Source organism: Panulirus ornatus, chromosome 57 (genome assembly GCF_036320965.1).
Source record: "Panulirus ornatus isolate Po-2019 chromosome 57, ASM3632096v1, whole genome shotgun sequence".
Taxonomy (NCBI): domain Eukaryota; kingdom Metazoa; phylum Arthropoda; class Malacostraca; order Decapoda; family Palinuridae; genus Panulirus; species Panulirus ornatus.
The window spans coordinates 19,785,057-19,801,512 of NC_092280.1; the positions used below are offsets into that span (position 1 = coordinate 19,785,057).

Here is a 16,456-nt window from a genome sequence, read left to right on the forward strand (position 1 = left end):
GTCTGATGCAGTGAGGAGAGAGAGAGAGAGAGAGAGAGAGAGAGAGAGAGAGAGAGAGAGAGAGAGAGAGAGAGAGAGAGAGAGAGAGAGAGAGAGAGAAGAACAACAGAACAATTAGGGAAATGAGAATCGTGGTGGTGGACGTGCATGATACACGAGGAAGGAAGCAGAGAGGAGGTTTAGCAGGCAGTGTGGCTGAAACGCACAGCCCTGTGTGAGGGTGGAATGTTCGTTTTGATGGAGACGTAGTGGTATGGCTGGAGAGGATAATGGTACATGGTGTGTCTAATGGCAAGAGACGCCACCTGAACACCGTGAGGGAGACCCAGAGGGTGTGATGGGAAAGTGAGAGTGTACCAACTCGCTGGGTTATGAAAGGGTCGTGAGGAATTCAGATGTTCCGAGACTTTACCTCATCATGGTACACTCGTGAGCCCTGACACTCACCTGTTACTTATAATGGCACACGCATGAGTCCTGAAACTCACCTGTTACTCATACGGTACAATCATCAGTCACGGAACTCACCTGTTACTCATTATGGTGCACTCTTCCTTCGCACAGGGAGACTGAGGCATGACACTCCTATATAAAGGTACACACAACTCGACCTGCAGAACAAGAGACGTGGACAGTGTAAAAACAGGTTGTCTCAAATGACCAGCGAAGCACAGACAGGAGCCACTGTGAACCAAACAATAATTCAAAAAATGAGAAAACAGATGTTGGACTGATGACTAAATGCGTGGTCTATGATATTTTCCTGCGGGGGCGGGGTGGCGCCTGAAATGGACGAAGGCAAGCAAGTAGGAATATATGTACATGAGAGCGCGAGGGACCGTTTCGTATAGTAGCTTGAAGGTACGGCGTCATGGCGGGCGATCACTCTGTCCAGCTCCCATCCCTGGCTGCCACACCCAGCAGCGCCTCACAGTCTGAGAGATCAGCTTAGCGGGTTCCCGTCCCCCGTTAGTCTCATGCCTCGTACATACACGTACTCGTTCGATACACAGCTCTACCTACCCACACTGCTACAAGTCCCTTCCAGGACTGATGTGATGCGATTCTGTTAAATGTAAACCACTGGTTAACCAATTGTAACCTAATGGTTACGAAGTGCTTCTTAGTATGAATAAGTGTTTAAAATAAACTTGTGTATATTTTGGTTTCGCTTAAAAAGTTCGCCAATCTATCTACATTAACATAACTGTCATAAAATATTCGCCATACTTTTCTTTCATCTATAATTCGTATTTGGCTCTGAGATTCCCACATCTCCGGCACTGCGTTTGTGTATGGGCCTCGGTAATGCTGGAACGGCAGGCGTCAACACCATGGGGCAGACTTCCTCCCCAACATAGCATGGCCAATCCTCAGACGACACACGAGTGTCTCCACATATGGCGGCGCTTCCTGACGATGCATGGGACGCCATACTTCAACACCTACCTTTCTTGATCCTCCGTAGTTTGTTCGATCTTATGAGGCTTCCAAGTCCTATGTAGGCTGCTATCTATATATCAAATATAGTCATGCATTCTGCCCATAAAATCATTATCACGTATAATTATTGTATCTAAATTGCTATATATAGCTGCTTGAGCGTCGGCATCTGTTATTACGTTAACGCTGATACCAACACGATCACGACACACCAGCAGAGTTCTTACACTGCTATATTTAAGCGTGGGTTCTGACGGTCCAATCTTGGATTTCTTGAGCTATCATGAGATGCACTGCTGTGTACTACCGTTCTACAGCTGGTCCTGCACTCTGGAAATCCGAATAGATCGTATATCTTATCTTTTCGAGGACTGATCGATACAATGCAGCTCTGCAGTGAATATGGAATATATCTTAACGGTAGTTTGGGTGTATGTGTTTCTTCCGTGGTACCTAACGGTGATACCTACGTCTTTCATCACATTCTGAGCCATCGGTAAATATCTTCCTTGTGTCATCATGAATTATGCCATGCTGGAGGCATTCCCTATTTGATATCACGGAAGAAATACTGCTTATGGTAGTGTCGTCATGAATAATGCCATGCTGGAGGCATTCCCTATTTGATATCACGGAAGAAATACTGCTTATGGTAGTGTCATCATGAATAATGCCATGCTGGAGGCATTCCCTATTTGTTATCACGGAAGAAATACTGCTTACGGTAGTTTTCATCCAGTCCATACAAAGTCTGTTGGCATATAAACCTAGAATTCTAAGGAGAAGGTCGAGTCAGCTCGACTTTTCTCCTTGAGGTTATCGCCAAACCTCGTCCATCAACGGCATTCTTCATTCTTACAGTCAAAAGAATGACAGCCCTTTAGATGGTAGACAAGTACCTGGATCCTTTCAGCCACAGCAACGTACTTATATGCAGGGTTGGGATGGCGTACCGTCAGGGCTGAAGAGACAAGTTCTTGGCGTCGTACAGTCAGTCGGGGTGGGAGAGAGCTGGCCAGACACTGCTGCATACAAACACTCAACTTTACAACCTCTGCTCCTGTGAGGCGCATAGTTACACACTCACCCACGAGTCGCCCCCGGTCAGACTCACAATATCTAACATTACAGACAAGATATTCGCCTTCCCGAGATCCTCATTGTTTCGAGACGGAGTATCGAGCATGTTGAGTGCGGCCGCCCCTGTGCCCGCGTGTATCAGGTTACACCGTCTGTGTGTTTAACGACGTGCACCAAGTCGTGGGGGCTACGTGCCACCTTGTTTCTGGCCAGGCACTTCCACACTAACCAGTTTTTCTTCCTCCTGGGCACTGACCTCACCTGACCCTACCTCACGCATCTCGCAAGGCTCACCTAGCCCCCAACTCTCCTCCCCATCCACCACTACCCAACACACACACACAAACCTTAACAACCCTCCTCCAGTCAACTATTTTCTTTTCAATCAGGGGTTGGTTTAGATTCACTGCAGAGCCTCCTCCCTCAGCAAGGAGGCGTACCTGCAAGACGTAACCCACAGTGATGGTAATGGTCGGTGGTGGTTATGGCCAGGCTGCTCAGGATATATGCCCTTCCTGGGGAACCCCAGTCACTCAGCCCAGCCACCACACGCCGCGCTTCGCTACCCAGCCATCAGGAGTATCAGGCACAATGCCATAGCACACGACCCCTCACTACGCATGCACACACACACACACACCATGCACCAAGAGAATGTTCTTTCAAGTTTTGTACAAAATGCATGACGATTCAGAGCAAGTCGTGTGTGTGTGTGTGTGTGTGTGTGTGTGATTACCTATTAGTATAGCACGGGGAGGGAATTCTACACTCGTGTGGCCTCATCCCTTGAACATATTCCATCTTCATACAACGTCTCAAATTCCAGTGTGCTCTCAGCATTGAGAGAGTTTTCCGTCATCTTATTCCAGTCCCCCACCAAGGCTACACCATAAGAATACATCCTCACATCTGTTGTAAAAAAAAAAAAAAAGAGTTCCTCATTCAATAACATGTTATATGTTCTCAGGCCGTTGCATGTCTCCCTCTCGAAGAAATGATCTAAGTCATCGATTTGCCTTAGAAACTTATAAAGGTTGTGATCAGGTCACACCTCACTCTTCTCTCTCTCTCTCTCTCTCACACACACACACATACACACACACTCACGCTGAGCAGATATAAAGCCTCTAGCCATTCCCTGTAAGCCAGCTCTGTATTATACATCTTCGGTTGCCCTCCTCTGGACCTCCTCTATCAGCTCTTGGTGCTCCTGTAGGTGCGGTGACGAAACATGAGAAGCATATCACAGCTTTGGCCTTGTGTATGATGTGAACAACTTCCTATCCCTTATTCGTAAACTTGAATGCGTTTCTGATATTTGTTGGCAGACACTGGGTCTCTTTATCTATACACTCGTTCGCCGTTTCCCGGGATTGCGAGGTAGTGCCAGGGAGAAACGATGAACGGACTCATTGGCTCACACCCACCCACTTTCTCTCTGCCATGCATAATACACCGAAATCAGAATCCCCTATACACAGCAAGGCCCCCCTCCGTGGGGCACCTAAATGAGTAGATAACAGATAGACAGACAGACGAACAACAGATATACAGACAGAGTCAGACCCGTTAGATATACAGCGGTGGTCCGACCCAAACGGAGCTCATAAGATATTCACATTACTGAATGCAAAATAATGAAGCTGGAAAATTGTGTGTAAGGACTTGAACTCTGATGACCATAAATGGTGGGGAAAAGCTCCTGTGGGGAGGAGGAGGAGGAGGAGGAGGAGGAGGAGGAGGTTCCATTTTGAGGCAGGGGACCTTCGAGCCAGCATTACACAGCACTTATATGGTCATCACGTCAGACTTGTATTCGTGGAGGAACAAATTTGAAATTGTTCGGTGTCAACTGTTACCTTTTTAAGTCCAAGGTCAGCGAGACACTCGCGATGATTACGTGCCAAAAGTGTGTTTGTGTGTTCGACCCAAAGCTGGAATAGGAGTCACGGGTTCGATCTCTTTGAGGGAGACGCGAAAGAGCGGCCGGAGAAGGTGCGAACGGTGTCAACTGTTATCTTTTAAGTCCAAGGTCAGCGAGACAATCACGATGATTACATGCCAAAAGTGTGTTTTCGACCCAAAGCTCGGAGTCACGGGTTCCATCTCTTTGAGGGAGACGCGAAAGAGCGGTCGGAGAAAAGGTGCGAAGGTTCGAGTGTGTGCTACGTACGAGCCTGGCGACTCCAGGGCGAGCCAGACGTGAGTGTGTGGCCCACCTTACTCCAGCATAACTCGAGACCTACAGTGGTGGTGGTGTGTGTGTGTGTGTTAACCTGCGGTGTCCTAGGCTGTCACGGATGGCCAGCCAAGCACAGCAGACCAGAGGCTAGGCAGGAGTTGGGAGAGAGAGAGAGAGAGAGAGAGAGAGAGAGAGAGAGAGAGAGAGAGAGAGAGAGAGAGAGAGAGATACGGAGGACTGTGGAGTGGTGCCCTACCTAGGGTGAGTGGGGTGTGGGTGTGTGTGTGTGTGTGCGGGCCTTCCCACCATGCTGACACCACCCCCCCTGATGATGTCACACTCTGGGACTCGAAGTACAGCCTCCACACTCAAGGTCCTGGGTGACTCATCTACCTGCTGTGCCCACCTTACAGCGTCTCCTGTCCATCAACATCTTACACCCTACCCACTCTCTCTCTCTCTCTCTCTCTCTCTCTCTCTCTCTCTCTCTCTCTCTCTATATATATATATATATATATATATATATATATATATATATATATCATTTTTGATTTATCATACTTTGTCGCTGTCTCCCGCGTTAGCGAGGTAGCGCAAGGAAACAGACGAAAGAATGGCCCAACCCACCCATATACACATGTATATACATACACATCCACACACAGCACATATACATACCTATACATCTCAACGTATACATATATATATACACAGCGAGTGTCAAAAGTTAACTCTGGCGAGGCTGTATCTTTGTCAGCTGACGAAACAGACCACAGTCATATTAAAGACATTCTCGCTTCACAGGAGTCCAATCTATCCCCGCTAATGAGTGTAACGCAGCCTTAGAGATCAAGGAAATAGTCCTGGGGTGACAACAGAAAAAAAGAAATATACATATATATATATATATATATATATATATATATATATATATATATATATATATATATATATATATATATATATATATATATATACACACACACCTTAACCTAAGGCAGGTATCCAGTCTATCAGCCAACCCCTAGGGGTTGGCTGATAAACTGGATACATACATATATATATATATATATATATATATATATATATATATATATATATATATATATATATATATATATATATATATATCTGTGTAAGCTGGGAGGTTTTCTCTAATGCATATAGAACTGAAAATGAAAGCATATTCAGAGTAAGTAATCTTCTTTTAAAAGTTCTCTAATTTTCCCAGTATCATTCAACCATTAGATGGGTGCTCAAACACCAGTTGTCCAAAGTTATCCATTTATTTCAATCTTTCAATCACGCTCTCGCCTTCACATAGGCATCATCAGGAATCTACAAATAAAAAGAGAAACAACTGCGTCACATAACTTGGAAATGATATGTATAACGCAAACAAATAAAAGACAATACATAGCACATAAAAGTAACGGGGAACACTACAAAAGCGAAACAAATAAAATCATGAAGGGTAGTATGAGTTACAATCTAAATACAAAGATTGGAAAAAGAAATACAGAAAAACTTACAACTGAGGAAACACAGAACAATATCATACGAGATGGCAATATAGAAAGTCCATCATTAAATACACCAAGTTGGGCCAAGCGAGACCATTATTGTCCGGTTGTGGAGCTGAGGTCAGGTTGGGCTCGTCTGATTCTCTCTCTTGACCTTCGTAACCCATAACCGTGTTGGTCAATGCCGCGTTCCTGGCGTCCAGAAATGGAGGACTCGGTAGCTTATGGCGGGCCAGTGACGTGTACCATCCGTCCTAGAACGGCATTAGGTCTACGTCCTACTGACGGGCCAGCAAAGAGCTGTATGGTGGTGGTCATGTTGGTCTGAATGTTGTTCACAGGTGCTTTCTCTCTAATGTGGAATGGCTTCTAATATTTGTCGTCTCCTCCAATCACTGCAACTAGTAATGATTTTGGTGTTGTTCACCATAATTTCCCTCGTTTGTCTCGTTCCATGCACTGGTTCGTATGGTGTTTGATGCCACCTTCTTGTAAGTGGACATTACAACCTGCACTCTGAGATATCACGAAACCACTTGAGTAAGAGACAGGCGGTGGGGGATAAGCAGGTCCCTCGCACAGACGACTCAAACTTTACATCGGTAAAAAAAGCAGATTGTCCAGGAACACCACAGATGCTCAAGGAGGAGGAGGTGGTGGACGCTCTCCTAATCTTTACAAGATATATTCAAAAACTTCAGAAAACTGTGGGTCAAGGAGGCGTCGAGGTCAGGTATCTCATATATAAATACGCACTGGACGGACTGCACGTGTGTGTGCACACGTCACATGCAGATGACATCCACGGCTATACAAAACCCATGTAAAAACCCTGACCCCGTACACACAGATGTCAATACATCTCCGGACCCGCCTCACGTTAAACACGGAGGGTCGGGCAGATGGGATATTAGACCTCGACCCAGTCACAGTGTTGAGATGGTCGGATGGGAAAGCGCATGCCATATACAATCCCCTGATCTGTATATATAGTCAGGAGAAGACTGGACCGACCACGGAACCAGAAAATGACCTATTCACCATCGACCTTCTCCATACAGTGACCCTCATTTCCCCCCAGGCTATAGAGCCATGCTATCCACTCTGAACTCCACGGTTCAGCACAAGACCCGGTACAGTGGGGTTGTTCTTCAGGCCAGATGGGAACCACACAGTCAACATCACCAAAGCCAGCGACTCTTGGGCAAGGTCTGCTACACTAACCTTTCATTACCGGCGACAATACGAGGAGTAATTATCAAAGCTCTGGGTCTCCAGCAACCTCACCGTGCTCAGCGCTCGCTCATGTCGTGGTGACACATCTGGACTTAAGAGGGAATCTCTGCATGACGCAAATGTAAGCAACGTCACCGCCAGGCAATGGGTAGTTGCGACACTTAACAACGCCTGTTTGGTAATGACGGGTTGTGAGAAATGTTCGCTACAGTCGTTCTGTGAGGCTGAAAAAAAAAAAAACATACAGAACAAGAGCACTCAGAAAAACCAACGGGTGAATATGAACCACAAACACGCATCGCCTACATCATGAAACAATGATCACGCCAATACCACATTCCACTGGAACCTACGCAGCACTCGATTCTCCGCAACAGCACCTAGATCCCATGCATCGTTAGGTGCTCCATAACTAACCATCAACTCCTGAGTAGGACTGAAAGGTCTATCCCTGCCTTACACTTACCTACCTCAGCTCACAGGTCCCCATCCTCCAGTCCCAAAGAAATACAACACCGAGATAACATACATACACACACACACTGAAATGACCCGACAAGAACGAAACAACCGCCCTCCGGACTCAGTCATCATCGCCACCCCAACTGATATAAATCCATCTGAAACCATATTCCTCACAAACACAATTCAATATATATGTACTTTGTATACCACGAAGATCAAAGCAGGAAAATTTGCTTATGCACTTTCGTGTATTTCAACATCTGTGATTTGTTACGATTTGCTTCTGAAGATGTGTTGAAATACACGAAAGCGCTTAAGCAAATTTTCCTGCTTTGATTATCCTTCGTGGTCTACAGGTTCATCTGTGATCGTCACGTGTATGCTTCGTGTGTGTGTGTGTATATATATATATATATATATATATATATATATATATATATATATATATATATATATATATATATATATATATATATATATATATATATTTTTTTTTTTTTTTTTTTTTTTTTTTTTCCATACTATCCGCCATTTCCCGCGACAGCGAGGTAGCGTTAAGAACAGAGGACTGGGCCTTTGAGGAAATATCCTCACCTGGCCCTCTTCTCTGTTCCTTCTTTTGGAAAATTAAAAAAAAAAAAAAAAAAAAAAATATATATATATATATATATATATATATATATATATATATATATATATATATATATATATATATATATATATATAAACACACAATGGAACGTGAGATTGCAACAAATTATAAGTTGCAGCCTGTATCCAGTATGTTATCTCTCACAAAGGTACAATTTTTCTCTAAATCAAGATAGATTATAGTAATCTATTCCACTGTGACAGTGATGGAAGAATTCTATAAACAGGTTAAATAATTTGAGATATTTAAGCGGTTACAATTCAACATCTGTAGACACAGCAGCTCCAATATTAATAATGTATCCCCTCTCACCTTTCACGTTTTCTCACACGGAGAAATGAACCACGAGAGAAAACGAAGATCTGTAGATACACCCCGTATAAACGTTATGGTCTATATCAGCTTCTTGAAAATCATGCCATGAATCTCCTCTTAACAAGACCACAAGACAGACGTGCCGAGTCATCTATATTACGCACTCGTTCATCGTCATGGAGTGCTTGAAGCAGACGCTCTGTTCCCTCGACCCGAACGCGTGCGGGAATTTGCACAGAACGCGAAAGGGTGTTTGAATACATTTCCATGGGGGACTACGCTAGTCCATGTTGCAAAACATCCCACTGCATGTATACTAATGTGAAAGACGAATTATACCCTGGATCACCAAAATGAATCTATACACCGTAATTCCAAGTGAAAAAGAAAACGTTTGACGAGCGATATCACTAAGTGTTCATCTTTACAAGTGGTTAAGATGTATCAGTAAATGACTTACGAACTATAGTTCATCATCGTCTACAACGTCTCGATATGACTTAGAATATCGACTCGCAATATCTAACTGATGATAAGACACTCGAGGCGCAATATCTAGTTACACACATCAGAAACAAACCCCACACAGCTTCCCACATATAAGACGGAGGACCCTACAAGGATTTTGACTTCAACTCTTAACATAAAAACGGACTTGAACGAGTCACGTCATAGCCAAGAACAGGTTTACTATAAACCGTGAGAAACTGCGTGTGTGTGTGTGTGTGTGTGTGTGTGTGTGTAATCAACTCCAGGATCCCTCCTGAGGGGCTGGGCTACAACACTCAGTCGCAGGAAGAGAATGGAACCCTGAGAGGGGGTGAGATGTTCACCATGTCAAACGCCGACTCGACACGTCGTAAGACCTCTTCCGCAACTTCCACTCTTGAAGACACACAACACTTACTCCTGAACTGTCGAGTCTCTCTCTCTCTCTCTCTCTCTCTCTCTCTCTCTCTCTCTCTCTCTCTCTCTCTCTCTCTCTCTCTCACACACACACACACCATCACAATCCTTGACTTCTGGTCCCGCCCACAGGAGGTGGCCTTGCTCCCTGAGCGGTACGGTACGGAAGCATCTGGGGCAGGAAGGTAGAAATTGAGGCTATGCGTTTGTGGGTCTGTTGATCATATCGCTACGTGACCCAAACCCAACTTCTCCCAAATGCGTCTAAAATTTGCCCCTGAATTACGAAAAAGGGCGACCGTTTTTCTCTCATTTCTTCATTTTCTTTTTTTTTTTCCCAAGTGTTTACATCAGGCACCGCCTTCGCTATACCTGTGTCAATCGACCATAAAACTCAGCAGCCACGGTATCTGTCCATTACATTCACACACTTTCTCGTTAGCCTAAGCCTGCGTTCGCACTTTAAACGCTCTGGCATTTAAACGTAATATAAGACATACTAGGGATAGGTATCCCTGGATATGGGGGTGAAAGAATACTTCCCACGTATTCCTTGCGTGTCGTAAAAGGCGACTAAAGGGGGAGGGAGCCGGGGGGGGGGGTGCCTGGAAATCCTCCCCTCCAGGCTTTACTTTTCCAAAAGAAGGAACAGAGAAGAGGGCCAATTGTGGATTTTTCCCTCTTCGGCTCCGTCCTCTGTTCTTAACGCTACCTCGCTAAAGCGGGAAATAGGCGAATATGTATGAAAAAAAAACAACTAAAGTGTGCGATAATGAACTAGGATAAGGTAGCAGCGAAAACGATGGCGGAGGTATTTCAGTTCCCAGGCATATAATGCCATTTCTAGCATTCACTATATAATTTCCCATGCTGTTTAAATGCATACACTCCCCTCTTAAGTGCCACGCGTGCATTTTTTTTTTACACTGCTTCCCCATGTTTATCACCCCCCCTTCCCTTCCCTCTTCGTTAATAAAACCTCATCCATCATCTCTCAACTTTTGTACTACTATCTTTTAACTGATTAGTATCGTCTTTATTTAAATCATCTTCACGAACACACTGTCTCACGATACAACAGTGCCCCGGTGAACCCCCACGCTGACTACAATGTGCGTCAGTAAGAATGAGTGGACTTCATTTTAGTTTGGATCACTGCACATCCCACAGTGTATAAAACCTCGTTGTTTCTCCTATGTACCTAATACCTTACAGATTGTCTTTTCTAATGACGTGAATGTGATTCTTGATCCATATGCGAGCAAAGAAATACAGGTGACTTCTACATTTTGATTATATATATATATATATATATATATATATACACACACACGAACAAAGTGCATATGAACGCGCACTTTCATAGAACATACAATCCACCAAAAGCCAGGACCGAACCCGGGACCCCTGCGTAGCAGGCGGGAGCGCTACCGATAGGTTATGATCGCCCCTAATAGGGAAATGGCTATTCGAATACTATGTACTCCGATACTCTTCGTCTAACGCTGGTGAGCAACGGGGTCTAGACCTAAACACAAATAAAGCTTATGCTTCTGATGGCATCCATCCTCGTGTACTGAGAAAGTTTGCCTTTGAACTTGCACTTCTGCTTGCTCGTCTGTTCTGTTCGTTTCAAAACCAAAACTTTTCCATCTTCTTGGAAGTATGCGTTGGTACATCCGTGAGAAGGGTGATCGTTGTAACCCTCTAACTACTGTCTTGCTGCTTAAGTCTTTCAATTCCTCCCTATCTCCGATATCACTAGATATCTTGAATCTCACAGTCTTCTCTCTTTTGTGTCCCTCACCATTAGCTAGACCCGCAATGCTCGACAAGTTGTTGAGTCACATGATTACTGTGTGGCTGTCGGCAACTCAAAGGTGGGCCGTTTTGATCACTGTTTCTTTCTGAGACTCCCTACCTTCTCATGCCTTCCCCAATAACTATGACCGGGCACATTTCAATAGACAGGTATTTCAATTCCTCCAAAATTCGTACATACTTTCCCTTTTCTCATATTTTACCCTTCCACATACCTCTACATATCTCAATGAAGGCCCCGGCCTTGATGTGGACATATGTCCGTGACTGGAGCCTCCAACGTTAAAAAAACAAAAACAAAAAAAATGCACAAGGAACTTCCATGATCCAGCTGAGTTGACTCGTCTACCCACCCAGGTTACCTTCAGAATAAGCTCCTTGTTCTAAACGGTTCCAGCCGGCCATCAATCGTAATCTTCAGCCAACCTCCCACACCCCCGTGTCCTCCTCAGCCCTGCAGTGTCTACTCCCTGTATCCCACTGTGTGTCTAAAGTCGTCTCTCAATGCCTAACCACAGGGAGGTCCTCACTACAACCTCACTATAAACACTGCCATTTTCAACATGAGTTTCAGCATCGGGAGATTATCATCAACGCTTACTATATAACCCGTCTGTTCAATACTTCGTTAAGCGAGTAAATAATTCTTTTCCCCGGACAAAATCATCACTTGTACTGCCCCGTCACTCAACGTAATCCATATGTACGACACCTTTAATGTTACCCATCTGCCTGAGCCAGGTACCCAGTGTGTGTGTATGTGTGTGTGTGTGTGTGTGTGTGTGTGTGTTCCCGACCCGTCTAACCACCAGTATGGCCGCTGACAACAATCTCCCCGCCTCTTGATGCACCTCAAGATAACCTCTGCCGTCGTACCACGTGAACCCTCATGGTTCACGTACTAATTAGTGTCTGAGCTATGGAGCGCGAAGGTCTGCCTCGGTAGACTGGTATCCTCCCGGGCCGCCCAAACACATCCTACTCACCGTTCTGGCTGGTGACTTAACCGCTGTTTGTCAGTGATAAACATCGAGATAGACTCTATACGATCCCTTAAATATCTACACCTTGACTTAAGTGATGTTTGTCAGTGATAAACATCGAGATAGACTCTATACGATCCCTTACATATCTACACCTTGACTTAAGTGATGTTTGTCAGTGATAAACATCGAGATAGACTCTATACGATCCCTTAAATATCTACACCTTGACTTAAGTGATGTTTGTCAGTGATAAACATCGAGATAGACTCTATACGATCCCTTACATATCTACACCTTGACTTAAGTGATGTTTGTCAGTGATAAACATCGAGATAGACTCTATACGATCCTTTACATATCTACACCTTGACTTAAGTGATGTTTGTCAGTGATAAACATCGAGATAGACTCTATACGATCCCTTACATATCTACACCTTGACTTAAGTGATGTTTGTCAGTGATAAACATCGAGATAGACTCTATACGATCCTTTACATATCTACACCTTGACTTAAGTGATGTTTGTCAGTGATAAACATTGAGATAGACTCTATACGATCCCTTACATATCTACACCTTGACTTAAGTGATGTTTGTCAGTGATAAACATCGAGATAGACTCTATACGATCCTTTACATATCTACACCTTGACTTAAGTGATGTTTGTCAGTGATAAACATTGAGATAGACTCTATACGATCCCTTACATATCTACACCTTGACTTAAGTGATGTTTGTCAGTGATAAACATCGAGATAGACTCTATACGATCCTTTACATATCTACACCTTGACTTAAGTGATGTTTGTCAGTGATAAACATCGAGACAGACTCTATACGATCCCTTACATATCTACTCCTTGACGACCACGAATGCAGAAATACAAACCTATATTAGGAATACAAACTATCCAGCCTGGAGATGTGTTATGGCAGCGGAGGCTTCCTCAACCACCTCAGATACCAAGGACGGGCGTCATTGATTCTGGTTAAGCAGCTACCTACCTCTCTCTTCATTCACTAAGACGTGCGATGATATCCGCTCCTGCCGGTGTTGTCATGAGGGATATAAACCCTCCCGATCCAGGTATTAAGCATTCAAATATCTAATATTTCGTCACAACATCACAGCTCTTTCAGACGCGTCGACAAGAGCTTCGCCCACGCAAGGTGGTCGGGCGTACGTGAGAACTTTACAGGAGGCAGACGACCTGCAGCCACCCTGGGGGAGCTGTCATGACGGTGCCTCACAGCCCACTGCTGGCTACCTCACGATCAGGGTGCAGGTCCCAACCCTACCACGGGAAGGTGGCCAGCAACCTGTGGCTACATCTGCAGTTGTTCCATCCAGGTCCCCAGTAGCGGGACCCGCCAGACTACATGTACATCACAACAATAACATTGACAAATGAGGCAAATTTCGACAATTGGGGAGGGATAGCCAAGGATGGTTTTCATAGGTCCTCTTCATTTTTCAGACCATGTCGCACCTAAATCAACGCACGAGGTCTACCTTAGCAACCAAGACACACACCTGACATATTACGGTTATACTGGAAATGGACCGGTCGTCTGCTGCGTTTGTATACTCTCTCTCTCTCTCTCTCTCTCTCTCTCTCTCTCTCTCTCTCTCTCTCTCTCTCTCTCTCTCTCTCTCTCTCACCCCAACCCCCCTTTCGGTGCCACAGGGTAACGAGGGGATATGACTGCAGATAAGCGCTGTGACCCCAGCTAGCCAGCCAGTCTGGCGGGCAGCCGGGCGGTCGGGCTGGCGGTAGGTGATCCACCACCGTTGCAAAACTGTCAACCAAGGTCCCACCTGGTCCTCTCCTGCCGGCGCGCGCCGGAGGTGGTGGTGGTGCTGCTGCCCGCTGACCCATCGCGTCGTTGGGTCGCCACCCACTGCAGCCCGAGGCCGAAGCGGATGCCAGCCTGACGCGAAATAAAGACAGGTATACTCGCGTGACAATAGTGCGGGGAGCAAGATGTGTGTCACACCACGATCGTAAATCACTCGACATCCGCGGTGACATCCGACACACATGAGGACGACACCCAACACTTTCATCCCGACAACAGAGTCCGATGTTTAATGGATGCCGCGAAGGTGACCCATCCTCTGGGTAGATATGGAGTTGGGGAATATATGATGATGGTGTGTTACGACCACGGATGGTGGTGGTGGTAGTGTGTTACGACCACGGGTGGTGGTGGTGGTAGTGTGTTACGATCAAGGGTGGAGGTGGTAGTGTGTTACGACCACGGGTGGTGGTGGTGGTGGAGTGTGTTACGACCACGGGTGGTGGTGGTAGTGTGTTACGACCACGGGTGGTGGTGGGAGTGTGTTACGACCACGGGTGGTGGTGGTGGGAGTGTGTTACGATCAAGGGTGGAGATGGTGGTGGGAGTGTGTTACGACCACGGGTGGTGGTGGTGGAAGTGTGTTACGACCACGGGTGGTGGTGGGAGTGTGTTACGACCACGGGTGGTGGTGGGAGTGTGTTACGACCACGGGTGGTGGTGGTGGTAGTCTGTTACGACCACGGGTGGTGGTGGGAGTGTGTTACGACCACAGATGGTAGTGGGAGGATGCTACGACCAGGGTTGGTGGTGGTAGTATGTTACGACCACGGGTGGTGATGGGAGTGCGTTACGACCATGGGTGGTGTGGTAGTGTGTTACGACCACAGGTGGTGGTGGGAGTGCGTTACGACCATGGGTGGTGGTGGTGGTAGTGTGTTACGACCACAGGTGGTGGTGGAGTATGTTACGACCACGGGCGGTGGTGGGAGTGTTTTTACGACCACGGGTGGTGGTGGCGGTGGTGTGTTACGACCAGGGTTGGTGGTGGTAGCGTTACGACCGAGAGTAATGGGGTTGGGTTAGGTTGGGTTGGGGTAGTGTTACGACTACTACGAGGGGTGATGGTGGCGGTGTATTACGACCTGGGGTGGTGACGGAAGTACTACGAACAAAGGTTGGTGGTGGTGAAATAAACGGAATTAAATTAATAAATGAGTAACAATTTATTGAATTCTGGCAGCAGCCATTCGGCTAATTCACTTTCTTTTTTTTACGTTGTAGGCTCCAGCCAGGGACGAAAGTCCGTATCAAAGAGAAAATTAAGAAAGGGGAAAAAGAAAAGAGAAGGAAAAGTATTTACAAATCTTGCAGGAAATTAAGAACCTGTCTTGTGAAATGTGCCAGGTCATAGTTGTTGGAAAAGACATGAGAGGGGTAGAGAGTTCCAAAGCTTCGACGTGTAGGGAAAGAAACAGTTATCAAAACGGCTTACCCTCGAGATGCCGATGGCCACACAGAAATATTACAGATCTGGCAGGTCATGATGATAACTAGTTAACTGGTCATAAAAGAGCTTACGATCAAGGTAGGCTGGATGTCTCCACGATTTGGAGAAGCACGTGAGGAGCAGTGTGTTGTGGCTAAGACCTACGGGCGGTGATGGCAGTGTGTTGTGGCTAAGACCTACGGGTGGTGGTGGCAGTGTGTTGCGGCTAAGACCTACGGGCGGTGGTGGCAGTGTGTTGCGGCGAAGACCTACGGGCGGTGGTGGCAGTGTGTTGCGGCGAAGACCTACGGGCGGTGGTGGCAGTGTGTTGCGGCCAAGACCTACGGGCGGTGGTGGCAGTGTGTTGCGGCTAAGACCTACGGGCGGTGGTGGCAGTGTGTTGCGGCGAAGACCTACGGGCGGTGGTGGCAGTGTGTTGTGGCCAAGACCTACGGGCGGTGGTGGCAGTGTGTTGCGGCCAAGACCTACGGGCGGTGGTGGCAGTGTGTTGCGGCGAAGACCTACGGGCGGTGGTGGCAGTGTGTTACGGCTCAC

The 16,456-nt window shown here is 46.1% G+C and overlaps 1 protein-coding gene across 3 annotated transcripts in view; it reads left to right on the top strand.

The window, feature by feature from the left end:
- LOC139766227 (uncharacterized) overlaps positions 1-16,456 on the top strand; it is a 55,208-nt gene that overhangs the window by 7,929 nt on the left and 30,823 nt on the right. The gene's annotated exons all lie outside the window — the stretch shown is intronic.